The sequence below is a fragment of the Anabrus simplex genome, chromosome 5 (assembly GCF_040414725.1).
Source record: "Anabrus simplex isolate iqAnaSimp1 chromosome 5, ASM4041472v1, whole genome shotgun sequence".
NCBI lineage: Eukaryota > Metazoa > Arthropoda > Insecta > Orthoptera > Tettigoniidae > Anabrus > Anabrus simplex.
This window is the reverse complement of record NC_090269.1, coordinates 117721808-117743142: the sequence shown is the minus strand read 5'-3', so window position 1 is coordinate 117743142 and position 21335 is coordinate 117721808. Positions and strand designations below refer to the sequence as shown.

General features: G+C 41.6%; 1 protein-coding gene across 5 annotated transcripts in view; it reads left to right on the top strand.

Annotated features, from left to right (window-relative positions):
- LOC136873833 (EF-hand calcium-binding domain-containing protein 14) overlaps positions 1–21335 on the top strand; it is a 296070-nt gene that overhangs the window by 233063 nt on the left and 41672 nt on the right. The window lies entirely within an intron of this gene.

The following is a 21335-nucleotide window of genomic DNA, read 5'->3' as shown; positions in this document are numbered from 1 at the left end:
TAGAATGCAATAAATTTCACACGTCATATGTTACCGTCTGTTATGAATATTTAATATCGGAAATTAAGTTTTGGTCTCGGTATTTAAGGTCACGCAAGTAATGGTAATGTTTACAGTATTGTGCTGTTACTTTTCAATAGACCTTGTTGTTAAGCAGGTTGCTGTCGTGACCATGATACTCGAACATTGAGTGCTGTATTCTTGAGACCTCGAGAACAATGCAGACATTGGGTTTCATGACGCTAACTTTAACCTTCATATTTCAAGGGAGCTAGAGACGTAAACTGTTCCCGGCTTTTACGTAAGTGATGAGACGCCTTCTTCGTGCTTGTTTGTGAATACAGTAAGTAATAATATATCTACTACTGCTGTTAGTACATCGTCATCATCATTACTATTGAGCTCCTTCTGTGGATCAGGGGTAGAGTGTCGGTCTCTGGATCCTAATATCATTGGTTCAAACCTGGCAGAGGTAGTCGGATTTGTAAAGGATGGAAAGAAGCCCATTCGACGCTCCATGTCGTACGATGTCGGCATATAAATGATCTCTGGTGACACATTTGGTGTTTACTTAACAACGTTAATTAAAACTTAGCCAGAGGCGCCCAAGGGAGATCCAGTTCACTGTGCCATTTAGTAGGCCTAGAGTAAAACGGAACATCGAAATTAATGAGCAACCAGCCAGATGGCGTCAAATTAAACGCCACCGGGTGAGCAGGCCGTGCGGGTAGGGGCGCGCAGCTGTGAGCTTGAATCAATCAATCAATCAATCAATCAATACTGATCTACATTTAGGGCAGTCGCCCAAGTGGAAGATTCCCTATCTGTTGTTTTCCTATCCTTTTCTTAAATGATTTCAAAGAAATTGGAAATTTATTGAACAACTCCCTTGATAAGTTATTCCAATCCCTAACTCCACAATTTGTCCTCTTGAATTCCAACTTTATCTTCATATTCTGATCCTTCCTACTTTTAAAGACGCCACTCAAACTTATTCGTCTAGAATTGTCATTCCATGTCATCTCTCCGCTGATAGCTCGGAACATACCACTTAGTCGAGCAGCTCGTCTCCTTTCTCCCAAGTCTTCCCAGCCCAAACTTTGCAACATTTTTGTAAAGCTACTCTTTTGTCGGAAATCACCCAGAACAAATCGAGCTGCTTTTCTTTGGATTTTTTTCTACTTCTTGAATCAAGTATTTGTAATCCTGGTGAGGGTCCCTTACACTGGAACCATACTCTAGTAGGGGTCTTACCAGAGACTTATATTCCCTCTCCTTTACATCCTTACTACAACCCCTAAACACCCTCATAACCATGTGCAGAGATCTGTACCCTTTATTTACAATCCCATTTATGTGATTACCCCAGTGAAGATCTTTCCTTGTAATAACACCTAGATACCTACAATGATCCCCAAAAGGAACTTTCACCCATCAACGCAGTAATTCAAACTGAGAGTACTTTTCCTATTTGTGAAACTCACAACCTGACTTTTAACCCCGTTTATCATCATACCATTGCCTACTGTCCATCTCACAACATTATCGAGGTCATTTTGCAGTTGCTCACAATATTGTAACTTATTACTCTGTACAGAATAGCATCATCTGCAAAAAGCCTTATCTCTGATTCCACTTCTTTACACATATCATTGATATATACAAGAAAACATAAATGTCTAATAATACTGCCTTGAGGAATTCCCCTCTTAATTATTACAGGGACAGGTAAAGCTTCACCTACTCTAATTCTCCGAGTTCTCTTTTCTAGAAACTTAGCCAAGCGCAGATTTAGCAACACCGCCTCGCAATGCCCATTTTAATTCACCCGCGAAGGGATTTTGATATTCTATTTTTTGTTTTTACAATTTTGTTTTACGTCGCACCGACACAGATAGGTCTTATGGCGACGATGGGACAGGAAAGGGCTTGGAGTGGGAAGGAATCCGCCGTATTATTATTATTGTTATTATTATATTATTATTAGGGAGTACAATAAAATTGTCAGTCCCACACTCAATCACTAACCGGGAGAATCACTTTCAAGATACCGGTCACCCCCTTCACACACACTGTAAGGGGTAGAATTTGCTCGTTACACTGACAGATAGTCTACCAGTCAAAGGACGTACCGTATTTTATCGTTTACTGCTACTCGACATTATTGCAATAACCCCCTCCCCCCCCCCCCTTCCCAGTACTATAAAACCAGCCATTCACCTTCCTCCTCTATCCGAACTTTCACTATGATACTTTTCTCTCTCCGTCTTCTGAACAGTTGTAACTCCGGTGCAAACGACGAGCGAGTAAAAAACTTAAAAGTCGTAACCTCGCAGAAGATTACTGTTTGTCAGAAGAGCGGGCTGGCTACGCGGTTCAGACATTGTTGCTGTTAATTTGCATTCGGGAGATAGTGAGTTTGAACCCCACTCTCAGCAGCCCTGAAGATTGTTTCTTATGGTTTCCCATTTTCACTCTGGATCAGGCTCTTTTCCATTCCTTTCTCACCGCTGCCATCTCTATGCCGGTGCGACGTAAAACAGGCAGGCTAGTAAAGTAATAGCTTGTAAGAAGTGGGTATCAATCACGATGCCACAAACGAACAGCACCCTTGGTAGTAAGGCTCTTCAAATTGAATAAATGGAAACTCATTTTTCATCAATTTTTAGCAGTAGTTCTAAGTATACAGAGTGTTTCTAAATTCCCATTACAGACTTTGAGGGCTTGCAGTGGGGACCAAGACGGTTAAATTTAGCATAGGAACTTGTGTCCGGAAACGTACCGTCTTCCCGCTACCCGTAAAAAAACCCACCACAGCACATGTTCAAATCTCCTGCATTGTACGCGTCACTGACTAGAGTACGTACGTCATTGAACGATCACGTGATGTCTCATACCCCTACAGGTTTGCTGACATTCCATGTGTACAGAAATAATCTTTACTACGTACATAGCAGTAAGTTGTACGTACAATAAATTCATCTGCACCAAAAATTTGCACAATGGTGGATAGGTGGTGGTGGCCCGATTACTTGGCCTGCACGTTCACCCGGCTTGACACCGCTAGACTACTATCTGTGGGGTCACATGAAAACTTGATTTACGAGATATCTGTGGAATCCGAGGAAGATCTAATGGCGCAATTTATGGCTGCGGCGGATGTTGGAGGATCAGGGATTGGTGATCGTGTGTATGAGAACATGGTACAGAGGTACCGTATCTGTGTTGACGTCGGTGGTCGTCGCATCGAGCCCCCACCTGTAATTGGACCCAGACGACAAGCAACAGGAGTCGGACAGAGCGCTGAGAATGGGGGGTGGGGGGCTGTGAGCGTGTGCTGTGGTGGTTTTTTTGCGGATAGCGGGAAGACGGTACGTTTCCGGACACAAGTTCCTATGATAAATTTAACCGTCTTGGTCCCCACTGCAAGCCCTCAAAGTCTGTAATGGGAATTTAGAAACACTCTGTATACAGACCCAAGTAGATTCACACACATTTAGAAAGGACAGTAACAGATATCAGACATTGTTGGTTATGAGCCATAATTTACAGTGTCAACTTGTTAACGGCGAGAATGTGAACAAAATTTCCAGTCGAGTGAACACAATTTATAATATACACAGAACGTTAAAAGATAAGAACTTATCAGCTCTCTTGTTGTAATATTTCTTAATTATTATTGTGTTGGACTGACTGGAATTCGTTTCAACACTCTCGATCAGACAGGTTTTACCAACACACATTCACATGGTTTATGAACCGATATAACAACGCCCGAACCCGACCTTGAGACTTGCGACAAAGTGGATATTAATTGGATTTTGTACAATTATTAGGGTATCTGCGTGCCTGTACTGAGTGGCTTATCTCATCCTGCGGATCTGGAAATTAGGAAACTTCACCCTTCCCCCAAATGAGACTGAAAATTCCAAATTATTATTCTGGCACCTAGGCACAAATAATTGTTTTCTCTCCACCGTGTTGAGTAACTCAGACTGCTTCGGAACAAAATTCCGTAACCTCCACTTCTCTGATCACCATAAGAGGAGTTAGTGGAATGTAAAACCAATGTTTTATTATATATATATTCCTTTTTCGTTTCGGCCTACTAAGGGCCACGTTATTTCAGCTGTCTTCTCTCGGCTTTGATCTTTGCCCAGTGCTCCTGCATTCGTTGCCGGTATTATTTTCTTTCCTCCGTCCTCGTCTTTCCCATCTTCAACTTTGGCCTTTCTTGAAAACACTGGTGGTCTTTTAGTTCCCTTCCAGGTGAATTTCATTCTTTTATATCTTCATAAGTGATTCCTGTCTCCTGTAGGTCCTTTTTCACGTCCGGTTCGATAATTTGTTGGTTTCATTCTTCCTCTTCTGCCTTTCTTTCTTTCTTTCTTTCTTTCTTTCTTCGTTATGCCCAACTAAAGAACGCGATTGAACTTATTTAGCTGATGTCGTTGCCTTTTTCTTCTCTCCAAATCTCTTCATCTTCTCGCTGTGTCTTTTCTTGCGATCTTCTGACCAGGGTTTGTTGGTGTTAGTGCTTGGATGATGTTGAAAGCGGTGATTGTCGACTAATTTTCTGAACTTAGATCTGTCTAACACAATGTCATCTGTGATGTTTATTTCCAGAAGATCTTTTCTCTAACTTCGAGCTGCCAGTTGTTTTTTTACTCTCATTGATAGGGCAAGGTTGAAAATTATATTGGTCAATCTCTGATTACTCATTCTGAGAATATGTCCACAAAATTTCAAACGTCTTTTCCTCAATGTGTCTGAGATTTTCTCTTAGTGTTGGTACAGGTCATGAGATTTCCTTATCGAATTCCCTCTGTACAGGCTGCTCTTCTTCTCCTTTTCTTCTTCTTCTCCGTATTATTATTATTATTATTACTTTTCAATAATACAGTCACATATCCTCGCCTTTAACTATATTTTTTTCATATGCAGGTATCTACAGATACTGTATTAAAGCAGCAACAATCAATGTCTTGCGTTTGTTGCTACCGTACTGCATACCCGGTTTGCTGTTCACGAAACGTTTAAAATCCCTGGCATAGTACAACACACGTAAGGGTACATGGATATTTCTTGTTCACGTACTAAAAAAAAAAAAAGAAGCTATAATTACCGATGCTAGAATTTGAAATTCAAATGCTGTTTGTAAGAGTCCATTGTCTCGGTGGTCACGGTAACACACGGTGTGAAAGTAAAACATGGTCGACTAATAAGCAAGTAATTAAGCAGCGGACAAGCATTTGAGCGATGTATGCATAATGCAAAAGAATGAGTAGCATGTGTTTACAAGCAACTTTTTCAAAATAATTTTTCAGTAAGCCATTTCATACCTTACCGCATCCTCTATTACACAACTGTATCTGAAATTTGGTATCGTCTGTAAAGTGGTAGAAATGCATAACTTCTCGATCATCATCATCTGACATACACTACGATATACTTTGACGATACAATTTTCAACAACATGAAACATCATCGTTCACTTGTTCTAAATTGGAGAATGATAGCCAAGTAATTCCTTGAGAAAGACCTCCAACTTTCGAAGCGAACCTTTTTGTCCTTATCTTGAGCGCAAATTACCATTGAGTGGAAACCATTGTGGCGAAATTGCGTTCACCTCATCTGTAGAACCGGGAACATTCTCCTTTAGTCCCAACTCTTCCTTATTACGAAATCTCATAGTTGTTATAAATCTACAACGCGAGATGAAGGGACATAAATTACTGTCATGAAGCTATTGGTTTCAGTTATAATGCACGTAGCTTAGCACGCTATTCTATAAAATCAATTACTCCAAAATAGTTAAGGTAAAATAGTTTTAATTGATGGAAATTGCATATCAGAATATGCACTTTTATGAATTCGCATGTGTCGTGATAATAAAGGAAGGAAGGAATTATCACGATCGATTTTTTTAATTACCTGAAAAGATGCGTGTGTGTTGCATCAGTGTTGCGTAGGTTGCGTTGTCAATGTCTAATTATCGGGTTTTGTGTACTATTATCATTAATTAGCTAAGAAAACTGGGCCCGACCATACGTGTTTGATATTATTTTGTAAACACCAAACTACGTACATCTTCACTGGTGGCAAAACTTACAGCATCAGTCTACGCGATGTCTTCAAGAACCTGAGTCCATTTCACTATATTATAATCATACCAAGTGTAAACATCTGCCCATACAATGTAAGCCCATGATCGTACAGTCCTATTCTAAACATAAGATAGCATTTTCGTCACCTTACAACCATAACACTGAAGATGGTTTTCCGTGGTTTCCCATTTTCACACCAGGCAAATGCTGGGGCTGTACCTTAATTAAGGCCACGGCCGCTTCCTTCCAACTCCTAGGCCTTTCCTATCCCATCGTCGCCATAAGACCTATCTGTGTCGGTGCGACGTAAAGCCCCTAGCAAAAAAAACAACCATAACAAAAGCTGTCCATGTCCTTACTACAGGATTGACTGCTGCTTCTGTCAGTGCAACATCACCAAGCACAGTGTTAACATTCCGCTATGGCACAGAGAAGACTCCCTGCGGTGGAAGACGATAGGAAGAATGGAATCTGAACAGTCTCAAGTTGTTTATGTGCATCGTTGTGTTGTTTTTCGGACGTGGTTGCAGTTTGTAGAGTCCGCAACTGTAACCTGCACATGAGGGCAAGGACAACCAAAAGCGACATCAAAAGGAGATAACCGTTATCTGACCATAAGGACAAGACGGTATCACTGTCGTACTGCACGACAGTTGGTATGGGATCTCACAGCACAGTTTTATCTATGCAAACTGTGTACGGAAGGCTTAGTCACAGATGCCTGTTTTTGTCGGAAACCTACTGTGTATGTGTGCCTCAGACGCGTTTTCACAGAAGAACACGTCTAGACGGGAGATGTCACCTGGACAGATGAACGGTGGACTGATGTTCACTTTGCAGACGAGTCCAGGCTCCATCTCAGGACTGATTCGCGAAGGATTATCTCGAGATAACCGGAAACACAATTTCGGGCCTCCAAAATAGTGAAAAGAAACCAGTATGGATGTTGATCCATAATACTAATGGGGAGGCGTAATAATAACCGCATGATTATCTCTCCGTAGGCCTACTGGTAAACCGGTGAGTAAACTGTTGAGGTTTAACTGTTATAAGGTATCGTGATTAGACCCTGCCACCCCATGTTCGGTTGTTCCGGAATGCTTCAGGAGTTATGGGCTGCTCTACAGGAAGCTGTGTTGAATCCAGCCACTTTCTTCGGGGTGTGTGTGGGGGGGGGGGGGGGGGTGCTATATCAAGCTTAATCGGGAAGGGGAATGCAAATGACATACGCGCCTATTGTTGTACTAATATTGTAAAATTTTCCCTTACGGTTGATACATTTTAAATCAGAAATATCAGCGTGACAGTACTTGTGGAAATTTTTTTTAAAAAAAGTAGTTGACTAAAAGGTATTACTGGATATTGGCAGGAATAAATCATTGACCCGGAATATGGTGTAGGGAACCCCGCCCGGCACCTCCCTTGGATTCGACAGTGACAGGAAGAATGAGAGTTCATGCCCGAAAATGTGATTGATGGCCTTGTTCGCAGCGTGCAACGTTGTTAGGATCAGGCCTGCATTACTGCCAGTAGTGCACGACGTATTGTGCAGACGTAAGCCGTTTCGCTCGCGTTGTGCAGCTGGAAAACACAGAATTCTTTCTTTGATCGAAAAATGGAAGTTAGAGTGTTATATAACATTTACTAATTCGCAAGAACAATGAACGCTTTCCCCAGAAAGGAGGCTGCCAGAAGTGAAGTATATTGAGTTCACTGAAATAATTTTTACGATAACTTAATAGAGTAGAGCTTGCTATTATAGAATCGCATCAGATATTTTTGGGGTATAACTGGTAGTACTATAAATAGAAATGATTTCGGAGTAAGGACAGTGATCTTTTCAAGTCTGCCAGACTACAGTCTGGATCAGAGACAAATTTGTATTGAAACCTTGGAAGAAGGTGAGAAACCTCTTCGGTATAGTTCCTCTTGCTCCGATTAACAATCCGATAACTTCAATGTTTGTAATACCCTACTCCTGGCGATGGACGGGGATGGTAGGTTCGTATATCATCTTCTCTTCATTGACTTCACATGGCTGACTGGTGTTGAACCGAACGGTAGGATCAATAATGAAAGCTGTTGTATTCTTGATTTCTATCATATCGACCCTTCGGGTGCTCCCATTATGTAAATACATACCCTATTACGTCCAACAAATACGTCATTATTAATTTGGTGTGTATGTGTGGGTTTTTTATTTTGGGCTTCAAAATATGACGTATGGTTTTTTTTGTAAGCTGCTTTACGTAGCACCGATAAAGTAAGGTCTTATGGCGTCGATGGGACAGGAAAGGGCTAGGAGTGGGAACGAAGCGGTCGTGGCCTTAATTAAGGTACAACCCCAGCATTTGCTTTGTGTGAAAATGGGAAACCACGAAAAACCATTACAGACTTAGGGAAATAGAAAATACGAGTTTTATTTTCAGCAATTTACCTCCTCGTAGGAAAGCAGTTTTTTCTTGTTTTATCGCTAATTTGAAGCTATGTCTACATCACTACCCTGTACTCTTCTTCAAGGAATTATCTTCCTTCCACTGGTCTCTATACTCTAGGCTACTAATTCAGTGCTCAAACTCTTTGCAGGAGTCGATGACCTCGATATTTGGGCCTTTGAAACACCGTTCATCGTCGTCCGTCATGAAACTCTAAGAATAACAGATTTCTTGTAAGACTATCGCAGAATAGTATAAACATACAGCAAGCATAGAAATATTGTAACGAGCGAGGTTGGCCTACATTTAGGGTCGCGTAGCTGTGAACTTGTATTCGAGAGATGGCGAGTTCGAGTCCCACTGTCGGCAGCCCTGACGTGGTTTCCTGTTTTCACACCAGGCAAATGATGGCACCGTACCTTAATTAAGGCCGTGGCCACTACCTTTCCAATACTAGCCTTTCCTGTCCTTGCGCTGCCGAAAACTTTCGACGTGTTGGTGCGACGTTAAACCACTAGCTTCCAGAAACCGTGTGTAAGATGGCATATCGGTGTCTTTTAATCCAGGAACTGGGAACAGAAGATATGAAAAAACTTCAAATGAAAGGCATATTACACAGGAAGGGTATTTCTGCTTTCTTCTTTGGTGAACAGGAGATAAATGGCTCGGATGGGTTGCTATACTGAGGGACAGTTACACCTTTACTGATACCTTAAACCAAAAGCGGGCACAATGCGGCTCATTGAGCAGCGCTGCATCTAAGGCAGATAAAGGAGCAGAGTACAGCCTAGCAGCTGCTTGCACGGCTCTCAGTTACAGCTAGTGAAGAGGCGCGTATCTAAACAGATTTAAACTTTTAACAGGCTTATTGTGCCAAATATCTCGGTCTATTCAGTGTATCAGATTATGGTGAGGAAACAAAATCTTATTTTGTATACAAATGCCTTGTGCTATGTAAATACATTTAGTTACATTCATTTCATTAGGTTATACGTAGAAATACAAATTAATTATTTTTACATGTGATAACTAAATACTCCCGTAACCTGTACTCTTAGAAATACTGTAGGCCATCATAAAATCTGGTTTAGGAATGCAGCATAAACAATGAACAACAAACGAACTTAACGATTGTATTGTATAAGCAGGTACACGCATGCACAGAAATGGTGTCTCGACATAAAGAATCAGCACTGCCCCGCTCCAGCACTGAAAACGAGGGGAAGGAGTGAAGGGGTAGTGTTGAAGGCTACTCCAGTACCGAAAATGAGGGGAAGGGAGTGAACGGGTAGTGCTGAAGGCACAGTGTGTGTATTGCTATATATCCGCCACTGTACCCATTTAAATCATAACGAAGTCTTGTAGGGCGCTGTCTAGCTGCAGCAATGCGTTAAGCGAGGAGGTGGGGGGCCACCATGATTTGTTTATATCGAGACACCATTTCTGTGCATACATGTACATTACTGTGGCTTTGCCTGCACCTTGACCTCGCATGTCGCCACTTAGTCTTTACAGCACAAACTATTAGAAGTCAGCTGCCCTCGGTTCTCTCCGCGCTCTTGCCGTTAGCTCAAGGAGCGGGTTTCTCTCGTTGGCCACCTATACCTTAAACCAACGGTTCTCAACCTGGCGGCGCGTCTTCCCCCCCCCCCCCAGAGGGGGGAGGTGTTGGAGAATTTCAGGAGGGGGGCGTGGTGACCAATGAAAAACACACACGAATTTGCTAGAGAGTAGAAAGATGTGGCCAGAAAAAAAATTCTACAAAAAGTTTTCTTTGCGTAGACAAAAAATTTTTCCTAAAATTATTGCACTTTATAGTAACGTTGTGGTACGGAATTCGTGTTTATGAATTGTGTAATGAAACGTGTAAAAAAAATACAAGAATTTTTATCATGAAGTATAGTCAAAATTATTGCTTTTTTTCGTAATTTTACACACACTTCTTCTACGTGTGTAAGAAATGTAATAAATAAACAAGAACATCTGGATGTTGAATGTGATCTGAGGTGTGTACTATCACAGTGGGAACATTACAAAACTTGTGAAATAAAAAACAGTGTCAGCCCTCTCATTAATCATTAATTCTGTTCTTACGAAATAAAATCAAATATTGTGGTTTGAAATGCTAATTGCACTGAGTGTAGAATCCTCCGTAGTATATAGGACTACTGTCATTTTTTAATTCTCTTGTTTTATTATTTGTGTCATTCATGATTTTCTTTGTAAAGTGATTGCATTATAATTATTACCTTGAAACATGCAATATTATGTATTAAGCACTGAATACTGTAAAAATAAAATAATTTTAAAATATGTTTGAGATATTAACCCTAACAGAAAAGTAGAACTTCTGTACATCAGTAATTCATTAGTTGGAGAGTGGGGGCGTGAAATAATTCACGGATGAAAAGGGGGGCGAAGGCCCACAAAGGTTGAAAACCAGTGCCTTAAACAGAAATTACTGCTCTCTGTGGTCTGTTGAGGCCGATAGTAGCTCCAGGCACGTTGAACACAGCGATAATAATATTGTTATTTAAAAAAAATAAGCCTTGAAGAGTAGAATATTACTTGGATATGTAGAAATGTCACTGAACTAGTTACTTTGGAGATTTTAAGTTAAATACTGTCACTACACATTTTAGAATAGATGTTACACTTACTGGGGTAATTAAAGGGAGTTAATGTCCTGTAGCCTAAGCTATAAAGACTGTCTTTTAGTAGCTACATACTAGATCAGAAAGTAAGCGTGACGTAACTCGTGGGAATCGTAAAAGGAGTTTCCAGAGGACACATAACCTAGTTTCATGTTCTCTGCATCCCATATAACGTCTGCTGCACTTTCTCTATCACCTTCTTGCGTCAGTTGGGCTCCCGTCCATGGGTGTGGCTGTGAGCTGCTACCTTATCTCGTAACATAAGACCGGCGATGCTGTAAATTATGGCTTGCGACATCATTCGTGAACGATGATGCGTTCTGGACGATACGATAAACAACATATGTAAATATCAGCAGACCTCAATTTAAACCCCATCATCAGTAGTACTTCCCAGTAGCATCAGTATATACCCATTTATTTAAAACCCATGAATACTATTAGGCTACTTTTAGGATTCTTCAAAAGGTGAAAATAAGTTCTGGTAATTGACTGTAACTGTCGCCGCGTATAAGCTCTAGTCGCTGTCCAACTCGTTGGCTGAATGGTCAGCGTACTGGCCTTCGGATCAGATGGTCCCGGGTTCGATTCCCGACCGTGTCGGGGGATTTTAACCTTCATTGGTTCATTCCAGTGACCCGAGAGCTGTGTGTTTGTGCTCTCCCCAACATAACACTATCCTCCATCACAACAACACGTATTTACCTACACATGGCAGATGCCACCCACCCTCATCGGAGGGTCTGCCTAGAAATAGCCATACAAAATTAAATTAGCTCTAGCCGCTCTATCAAGAACTGAAGAGAGAGGCGTGTTCGAACCAAACCGGTTTTTTTTAATCAAGCAGATGGTGAAAGCAACCTTTTTTCACTTGGTCTCCCCAGTCCTTGGCCTAGTATATCAAAGTACACTGTCCATTATAAACACTTAAGTATCGCTGATTACCAAGCGAGGCTACTGACCGGCATGACTCAGTTAAAGGAAACATGGGCCTAAATCAGTGAATAGATCGAACAAGAGAACTGGACCCATCGGTAACAAAATAATCCTTTATGAAGCAAAGATTGCTTTTAAATATTCATTTTCTGTTTTATCGTTGAGCCTGTGTTGTGGATCTATTAACTGATGCCTGTATATTCTAAACCAAACCAAACCAAACCCCATGGCACTACAGCCCGTGAAGGGCCTTGGCCTACCAAGCGACCGCTGCTCAGCCCGAAGGCCTGCAGATTACGAGGTGTCGTGTGGTCAGCACGACGAATCCTCTCGGCCGTTATTCTTGGTTTTCTAGACCGGGGCCGCTATCTAACCGTCAGATAGCTCCTCAATTCTAATCACGTAGGCTGAGTGGACCTCGAACCAGCCCTCAGGTCCAGGTAAAAATCCTTGACCTGGCCGGGAATCGAACCCGGGGCCTCCGGGTAAGAGGCAGGTACGCTACCCCCTACACCCTGTATATTCTAGTTTTTCTAAAAGTTACACTTTTATTCCTTTCGGATGTATGTATAACATGATAAGAAATTATTTTAGAAATACTAAAATTCATAGGCATCAATTTATAGATCCACAGCACATTTTCAATGATAAAAATAGAAAATGAATATTTAAAAAGAACCGCAGCTTTGGAAACAACTGTATATTTCTGAAACGTCACATACTTGTTATTGGCCCGCCAAGCTTTAGTACATTTACAATGTACGTAGCTCCTACTCTTAAATGTAATATTATACTATTCCTTGGTAGCCATATATAGAATTACAATGTATGTCACCGCTTCACCATCTAAAGATGGAGCACAACCTCCGAAACGCGTTGTGAAGTAAATTTATAAAATTTCAAAATGACTGGTAACAGTGTTTTTATTGTTTCATAAAGAATTATTTCTCAGTTATGGACAAGACTTACATCAAAAACACGGTTATGTTTAAAAAATAACAGTTTTTAAAGCAATGACTACACCTTGAAACATCTGCAGAGGACTAATACTACAGTCTATTTGCGGATATAATTTTTAAGCCAGGCAAAGACTCACTAAGTGCAAGGTGATGGTTGCCTACTTATATGAATGAATGAATAGGAGTACTCCGATCCCCTAGTTCCGGATTATTACATTTTTACATTTTCCTCTTATATTTGTGTAACTATACTAAATAGTTTTGTCCTGGACGCTAGTAATGCTATATTGTCTAGGGCAACATGTATCTTTCTTTAGCTTATTTATACGCTTAACTTAAAGCAATAATGATCATTATCAAACTTGCAATATAACAGCTCACCTCGCGGCAAACTTAACGAATAACACGCACTTCTACTTCACAGCAGAAGTACCTAATTTAAATAATTGTAAATACTCACTTTCCGGCAGATACTACATATTATGTCAAACCTTTTCAGACACAAAAGCGCCTTCACGGTCATTTTAAGAACCTTGATTTACTACTTTCCTGCTTACATCTGCTTGGATGCTGATATCTTCACATAGTCTTCTAGCTCCACTATTTGCTGTGCATTCTGGGAGTCCCATTATTATTTTACAGAATTTGTTACTTATTGCATCTAATTCTTTTTTGTCTACTTCGATACCCCATATTTCTGCACCATATCACAAGAGCATTTAAAATATTTTTTGTGCAGCTTGTATTCCATATTTACCTAGGACCTAGGAAAGGGTTTCATTCCCCTCCCCGAAGGGGAGGGGCGGGCCACCTAAAAGGTAACGCCTTCTCTCTCTACCAGGAGATGCGGCGGGGTTTGGTGATTTGGTGAAGTTGGGAGAGGGGGATGGAGGTTTGATTCAGTGATGGATATTTTAGGGGGTCTCGACTTCTTGGCTATGTAGTGTTTTATTGATATTTTGCATTAATACATTGTTTCTTATTTGCTAGCTTAGTTTACATTTTATACAGTAGGTTTTATACATTAGATTATTTGCTACTTTAGGTTTATACATGGGTGGCGGGATGTAGGTGCATTGCAATGATATGATAGAAGGAAGATAAATTTGCGAGGGGTATGAGTAGAAGGCGGAGGTCAGATGAAGGTGGTGGGGATAAGGGGTAACTTGGCGGGGGTGGATAGGGACGGATATGTGGACTAGGTGGTTGGGGAAGGGGGCAGGCCGGGGACGGCTACGAGAGGTGTTAGGGTGGTTGGCAGGTTGGCGAGGAGAGCGAGATTGTTCGATTTGGTGGTAATAAAATGTATGGCTTTTAGTGCCGGGATATCCCAGGACGGGTTCGGCTCGCCAGGTGCAGGTCTTTCTATTTGACTCCCGTAGGCGACCTGCGCGTCATGATGGGGATGAAATGATGATGAAGACAACACATACCCCCAGCCCCCGTGCCATTGGAATTAACCAATTAAGGTTAAAATCGCCGACCCGGCCGGGAATCGAACCCGGGACCCTCTGAACCGAAGGGCAGTACGCTGACCGTTCAGCCAACGAGTCGGACGATTTGGTGGTGACGGCCGTAGAGATGGATTCCTTGGTTGACGAGGCGTTGAGTGTCTTCGAATGTTGGGAGTTGTAGTCTTACTAGAGAGGTGGGTCATTGCGGATCCGAAATGCTTTCCTCCTGCCTGGCGGAATTCGTGAGTTATGGCCTCAGTTGGAATTCTGGGGTTAACTCCTCTCACGACGCAGCTGTAGGTACTGTTGTGATCGGGCGGCGGTGGAGATGTTAGGCTTGCTGGATTGGCTGGAGTAGAGGTGATAGTTTCCTCGGCAGGAGGCTGGAGCGTATTCTGAGGACTTAGTTGGGGTGCGGTGAGGGGAAACGTCATGAGAGGGGAAGGGTGGGACATGATTGGGGGGGGGGTCATAATTGTAGTAGTGGGGGTAAAGACAGAAGAAGAATAAGAATAAGAATAAGTGGTGGTGGTGAGGAGAGAACTCGAATCTGCTGCGGTGATGGCTTCGGCGGGGCCGGGGGCGGGGCTGCTGCGCTGTCTGGTAGCTGGGCCTAGATGTGCGGCGGCGTAGGCTCGGTCCTATAGTGACGGCCACGAATGTTCACTCTGCTGTTTAGGATGTACTGGTAGTCGTCTTCCTCGGAGATAAACGATAGTACTTCTTGGACTGGTTCGGGGCCGGCGAATAGTCTGGAGGCGCTGTAGACGCCCAGGTTGCGTAGATCATTCTTTGGCATCTTCCTCTCCAAAGACCTTGTACGTGATAGGGCGGCCAATCCTTTCAATTTGGTACGTCTTATTTGTTCCTTCCACATCCCATACGATGATATTATGATTCCTAGATATTCTAATTTATTTACAACTTCTAATTGTACACCTTCTAACCACCAGCGCCTTTCGTTTCTCTTTAATTTATTTCCTCTTTCACAAACCATTACTTTTGTTTTCATATTCATTTTCAAATTCCATGTAGACCCTACTGCAATATTGGGACGTTTTCTTAAGACGAGATAGATGAAATGAGGGAGAAAGTCCTGGATTTAGAAGAAAGGCTAAGGAACCTTGAAGAAAAGCACACGACGCGAGTGAAAGAAGATACGAAGAGAAACATAATAATTATCTTCTTCGTCGTACTTGAACAGCGCCGTCATGGTTTTACTCTTCCTGGCCAAAAACTGAGCGGACCCTTGTACGGAAGATAATTATGCCATTAGTTTTACGTCCCACTAATCACTTTTACGGTCTTCGGAGACGCTGAGGTGTCGGAATTCTGCCTGGCAGGAGTTCTTTTACGTGCCAGGAAATCTACCGACACGAAGTTGACGTATTTGAGCCGGGATCGAATCCGCTAGTCAAAAAGCTAGCGCTCAACCCTCCGCGTGTACGGAAAAAAGCAGTGCCAAACTTACACAGCTCGTCCTGTGCTTTGCTCTTTCGTAATAATAAAACGTTTCTTGTCTAACCCTTAATAGGCATCTTTGTCTATTACACAGTCCGGCTCCATGGCTAAATGGTTAGCGTGATGGCCTTTGGTCACAGGGGTCCCGCGTTCGATTCGCGGCTGGGTCGGGAATTTTAACCATCATTGGTTAATTCCGCCGGCTCGGGGGTTGGTCATATGTGTCGTCGTCATCTTCATCATTTCATCCTCATCACGATGCGCAGATCGCCTACGTGAGTCAAATCAAGAAAAGGACCTGCACCTGACGACTCGAACTTGTCCTCGGACACTCCCGGCACTAAAAGCCATTTCATTTCCATTACACATTTTGCCAGTAAATTTGCGCACTTTTATTATGTTAGGGAAGTGAGAAGCAGTGTTTAGGGCAGCTTGTAGCGAATGTTAGTAATTAAAACCGTCCTAAAAGTAGAAACCAGATCTCCTGTGACGGTAGTGAAGTCGGCTTGGTTCTCTAAGATATTTTAACAACTTTAGAAGGCCAATCACTGTAGCTCACCTCGACGAAAATAGCTTCGTGGTGAGTCTGTTTACCTCAAACTGAGTTGGGGTAATTCCATTCGTCTCAATAACTAAGAACATGCCCTCATTTTAACGTGCAGTGTAAATTTCGACACACCGAGAGAGTTAGATGTGCGGTTAGGGGCGCGCAGCTGTGAGCTTGCATTCGGGAGATAGTGGGTTCGAATACCACTGTCGGTAGCCCTGAAGATCGTTTTCCATGATTTCCCATCTTCACACCAGGCAAATACAGGAGCTGTACCTTACTTAAGGCCACGACCGCTTCCTTCACACTCCTAGCCCTGTCCTATCCCATTGTCGCCGTAAGACCTATCCATACGGTCGGTACGACATAAAGCCAGTTGTAATTAAAAAGTAATAATGGTGTGAGAAAGTAATCAGTTCTCAAAGTATATTGAGTTCTTTCTTGGCCAATTTACTTTTGAAATGAAAAGTAATAGCTGTTGTTGTTTTAGTGGCATTTGGTGGTAATCTCCATTTATCAATAACTGACAAGTTGTTAGTCAATTTTGTCTCATTACCTAGATATGCATAGTATTTGCAGTTTCCAGTTGTACAGTGCGTGAGCGACTTCTTCAGTGTGCTATACAGTTTGATGCTTTCTGCGGATAGAACTCTGGCGTGTTACGTAATAATCATTTTGTCAATCTGTAGCCCCGTTTGAGCCGCAGCTTGGTGAAGAATCTTTCTCCGCCCTTCTCCATCTTTGGTAATTGTGCTTCAGTTAAATACTCCTAGCTTTTTTTCACAGCCACTAGATTTCCATTGATCGTTCGTAGTTTACATTTTACCGAGCTCGATAGCTGCAGTCGCTTAAGTGCGGCCAGTATCCAGTATTCGGGAGATAGTAGGTTCGAATCCCACTGTCGGCAGCCCTGAAAATGGTTTTCCGTGGTTTCCCATTTTCACACCAGGCAAATGCTGGGGCTGTACCTTAATTAAGGCCACGGCCGCTTCCTTCCTACTCCCAGCCCTTCCCTGTCCCATCGTCGCCATAAGACCTATCTGTGTCGGCGCGACGTAAAGCAGCTAGCAAAATAAAAAAGTTTACATTTTCTAATTAATAGTTTTCTTTTTGACTTGCATTTCATTATCTTCAGAAGGTGGTCATTACTCACGGTCTGCCCTGTCCACTCTATCTTTGTATAGAGCTTTGTATTTCGATTGGAGTACTAATGTCAGGTGATCTATAAAGTTGATTGGGGACCTTGTTATATCTTATTTTCTACTCTCCTGCTTTTCATACCTTCTTTTCTTATGACTAGAGCCCGGGTTATATGTAATTACATATTTTTACATATTTCGATGCATAATAAATATTTTGATAAATATTACATATTTTAAATATGTTGAAGGATTGTAGCGCATTTGAAAGTAAACACAAATAGTTTTTCACTTTTTTGTGCATGAAACCTTATTGCAATTTGTATAGAACATCTTTATAATTGTGGATTTACGTTTTTTAATTTAACACTTGAAAATAGTTTAAAAAGCCCTGTACGTCTCTAACATCTAAAAATAATTTAATAATTTAAAGTGATGTATTCCGTATCCCTTAGTTATGTTGACGGTGCAAGTCTTGGGTGTCTCAAGTTGTGTCTATCAATCTTCCCTTGCACAAACTTTGTCACATTGTTCTCCTCTCAGATTTATTTTGTGAACCCTTCGCCAGTACTCGGTTTAATGTCATATGTCAAAGCGCCCTTTCTCCCCCCCCCCTCTCTCTCTCTCTCTCTCTCTCTCTCTCTCTCTCTCGTTCTTCTTCGATTATTGCCCATGATTCACTTTCATAAAGGACTACGCTCCATACAAAAGTCTTCAGAAACATTTTTCTAATAAGCATGTTTGTGTTTGATGAGATCAAATTTCTTTTCTCGTAATAAAGACCTTCCTTGCTTGAACAAGTCTACAATTAAATATTTCTTTGCCGGGCAATTTGAAACACGCGCCAGTGACTTCATGTGAAGTTGAAAGGTCTCTCTGTATATATATACACACGAGTAAGAACATCCTGACAGACAGACGGCATTCGACGACAGCAGAAAATTTGGAAAAATGTTTAGTTATTAATTGAGCCTCCAGATGAAAATTAGAGGTTGAATAACCTCTGCAGTTTTCACTTTTTCCTTTTTTTTTCCTTTTCTATGTACAAAAATACACCAAATAAAGGTTAAATATTAAGTTACATATTTTGTCAATTTTAGCTACATATTTATGTACACATTTCTCATTTTTATATTATATATAATTCGGGCTCTACTTATGACCGAGCGAGGCGACTACGCGATTCGGGTCACGTAGAGCAGTGAGCTTGCATTCGGGAGATGGTGACTTCAAAACTCACCGTCGGCAGCCCTGAAGATGGTGTTCCGTGATTTCGAATTTTAACTACAGGCAAATGCTGGGGCTATATAATAATTAAGGCCATGGTCACTCCCTTCCCAATCCTAACTCTTTCCCATCCTTATGTCACCGGAAACATTCCATGTGTCAGTTCGTCGTCAAACCACTAGAAAAGAGAGACATTCCTCTTGATTACAGATTGTCCCGACGCAGCTTTATCCATGTGGTTTGTCTTCCTATTGCTCATCACTAATGCCCGGATTTTTATGCAGTAACAGGTTAGATTGCAAACTAATTTGGTTAGTAGGAAGTGTCGGCCACCCGCTCTTCCATAATGTAGTAACAGTAACATAAAATATGGGGGTTGTGATGGGCCGTACCCCTAAAGGTTATAAAAACCTCATAGCATAGTCGTTGCGAAGGTGGACTATACTTGCTACTCGTTTCAGTAAGTTTGCATTCTAATCTGAAAATTAAAAATGAAAACCTACAACCTGTTTTCCAGTTATTGACCGGGTCAGGGATGGAATGAATGAAGCAGATATAGGCTATTAGTACGATGGGGTCGCCACTCCCAGAGTGATTTATTAATGACTGATAGATGCTATGAAATGAGAATGGAGAGTGTTGCTGGAATGAAAGATGACGGGGAAAACCGGAGTACCCGGAGAAAAACCTGTCCAGCCTCCGCTTTGTCCAGCACAAATCTCACATGGAGTGACCGGGATTTGAACCACGGTATTCAGTGGTGAGAGGCCGACGCGCTGCCGTCTGAGCCACGGAGGCTCTTACTGCATTCTAATCTATTAAAGCATAAAAATCAGGGCTGTACCCATCACATTTTAGAGCTGAGACTGTTTTCACTATTGAATGTCTGTGAGAAAATATCCTGTCCGGTTCCTTCGATGAATGGTCAGCATCTTGCTCTTCGTTACAGAGGGCCCCGGGTTTGATTCCCGGCCGGATCGAGGATTATAATCTTAAGTGGTTAATTCACTTGGCTCGGGGACTGAGGCTTTGTGCTATCCTCCATATCAATAACACCGAGTTTCCTGTACACGGCAGATACCGCCCACCCTTGTCGGACGGTCTGCTCAAAAGGCTGCACCAGGCTAGGAATAGCCACACTAAACTGTTATTAGCTGATATCTTAGGTAATGTTCCTAACATGGGCTTGTTATTTGAAGACTTTCAGTTTCTTTGAACTCAGTTCTCAACTAAGATACAATTATAAACTTTCAATTAAAATTGTAATATTAAACACAGTGGGTACATATGAATTTAAAAATAGAGAAATTCATTGTCAATATAAGGTTTCATGTTTATATAATGAGAAAGAGGAAGGGTTCTTTGTGTGCAGTCGAACAGGTGGTATAGTGAACAATGTGTGCCGCAGATTTCACAAACACAATCGCTGGATACCTGATGACAGGGGCATAGCCCGGGGGGGGGGGGGTGATAGGGTTACCCCTCAGCCCCTCCCCCCACATGGATTTTTTTTTTTACATTAACAGAGACATTAATTCTAAAACCAACAGATCTCTTGAATCTATTTTCTAAGAAGGCTCAAATGTTGGATTTTAGATTGGAATTTGTTCATAACATCCGCCGTAAAACTATTCACCTTGATCATTTTGTTCTTGTTCTGTATTTTAATGTACGATTGTGTAGTGTACCGGTACTGCAATCTGAATAATATCAACATAATTCACTCACGCATGCGCGCACCACTCACGAACAAGCCCATTCATTATGTTTTATCATTTTATAAGTATACACCCCCCCCCCCCTCCTAATCGGTCGATCCTAGCTACGCTATTTCCTGGTGAAAATCTTTATTATTCTTTTACAAGTACGATGATGAAACCCGTGACTTGCTCCCCTCGTGTAGAGATTACGTAGCTCAAAATTGGCTGCTTTCCATTCATCATTGTTCATGGCGAGAAATAATTCTATTTTTGCAGTTTTCTGGAGTCGTTCGTCCAGAAACCTTTTGGTAGCGGGGGTTGGTGTCAGATTATAAGTTGTCATCCGGTCTTCTGTGAAGGATGATGTTCCTGATAGCTGTTATAAAAGTCGATTTGATGAAAACTTTGAGGTGCAAAATGCTCTTTTTATGTATCTTACTTTAGTTCTTGTCCAAAGTTTTCAGATTTTTGTATGAAAGATACGGCCATGTTATCTCAAGTGCATAGGATGTTACTGATGCAACTTTCAGCTTGAATAATGACATTACTGTTCTACAAACGTTCAATAACTTGTTGACTATGCTCAAGAGCATGCCATTAAACTGTATATACTCTGTTAATAGCGTTGGCTGTTACTTTAGTCCTTGAAAATAAACTGACGGTGCTGTTCTTTAGAATTATTTACATACGGTTTTTTCTTGTGCCCTGTATCCACA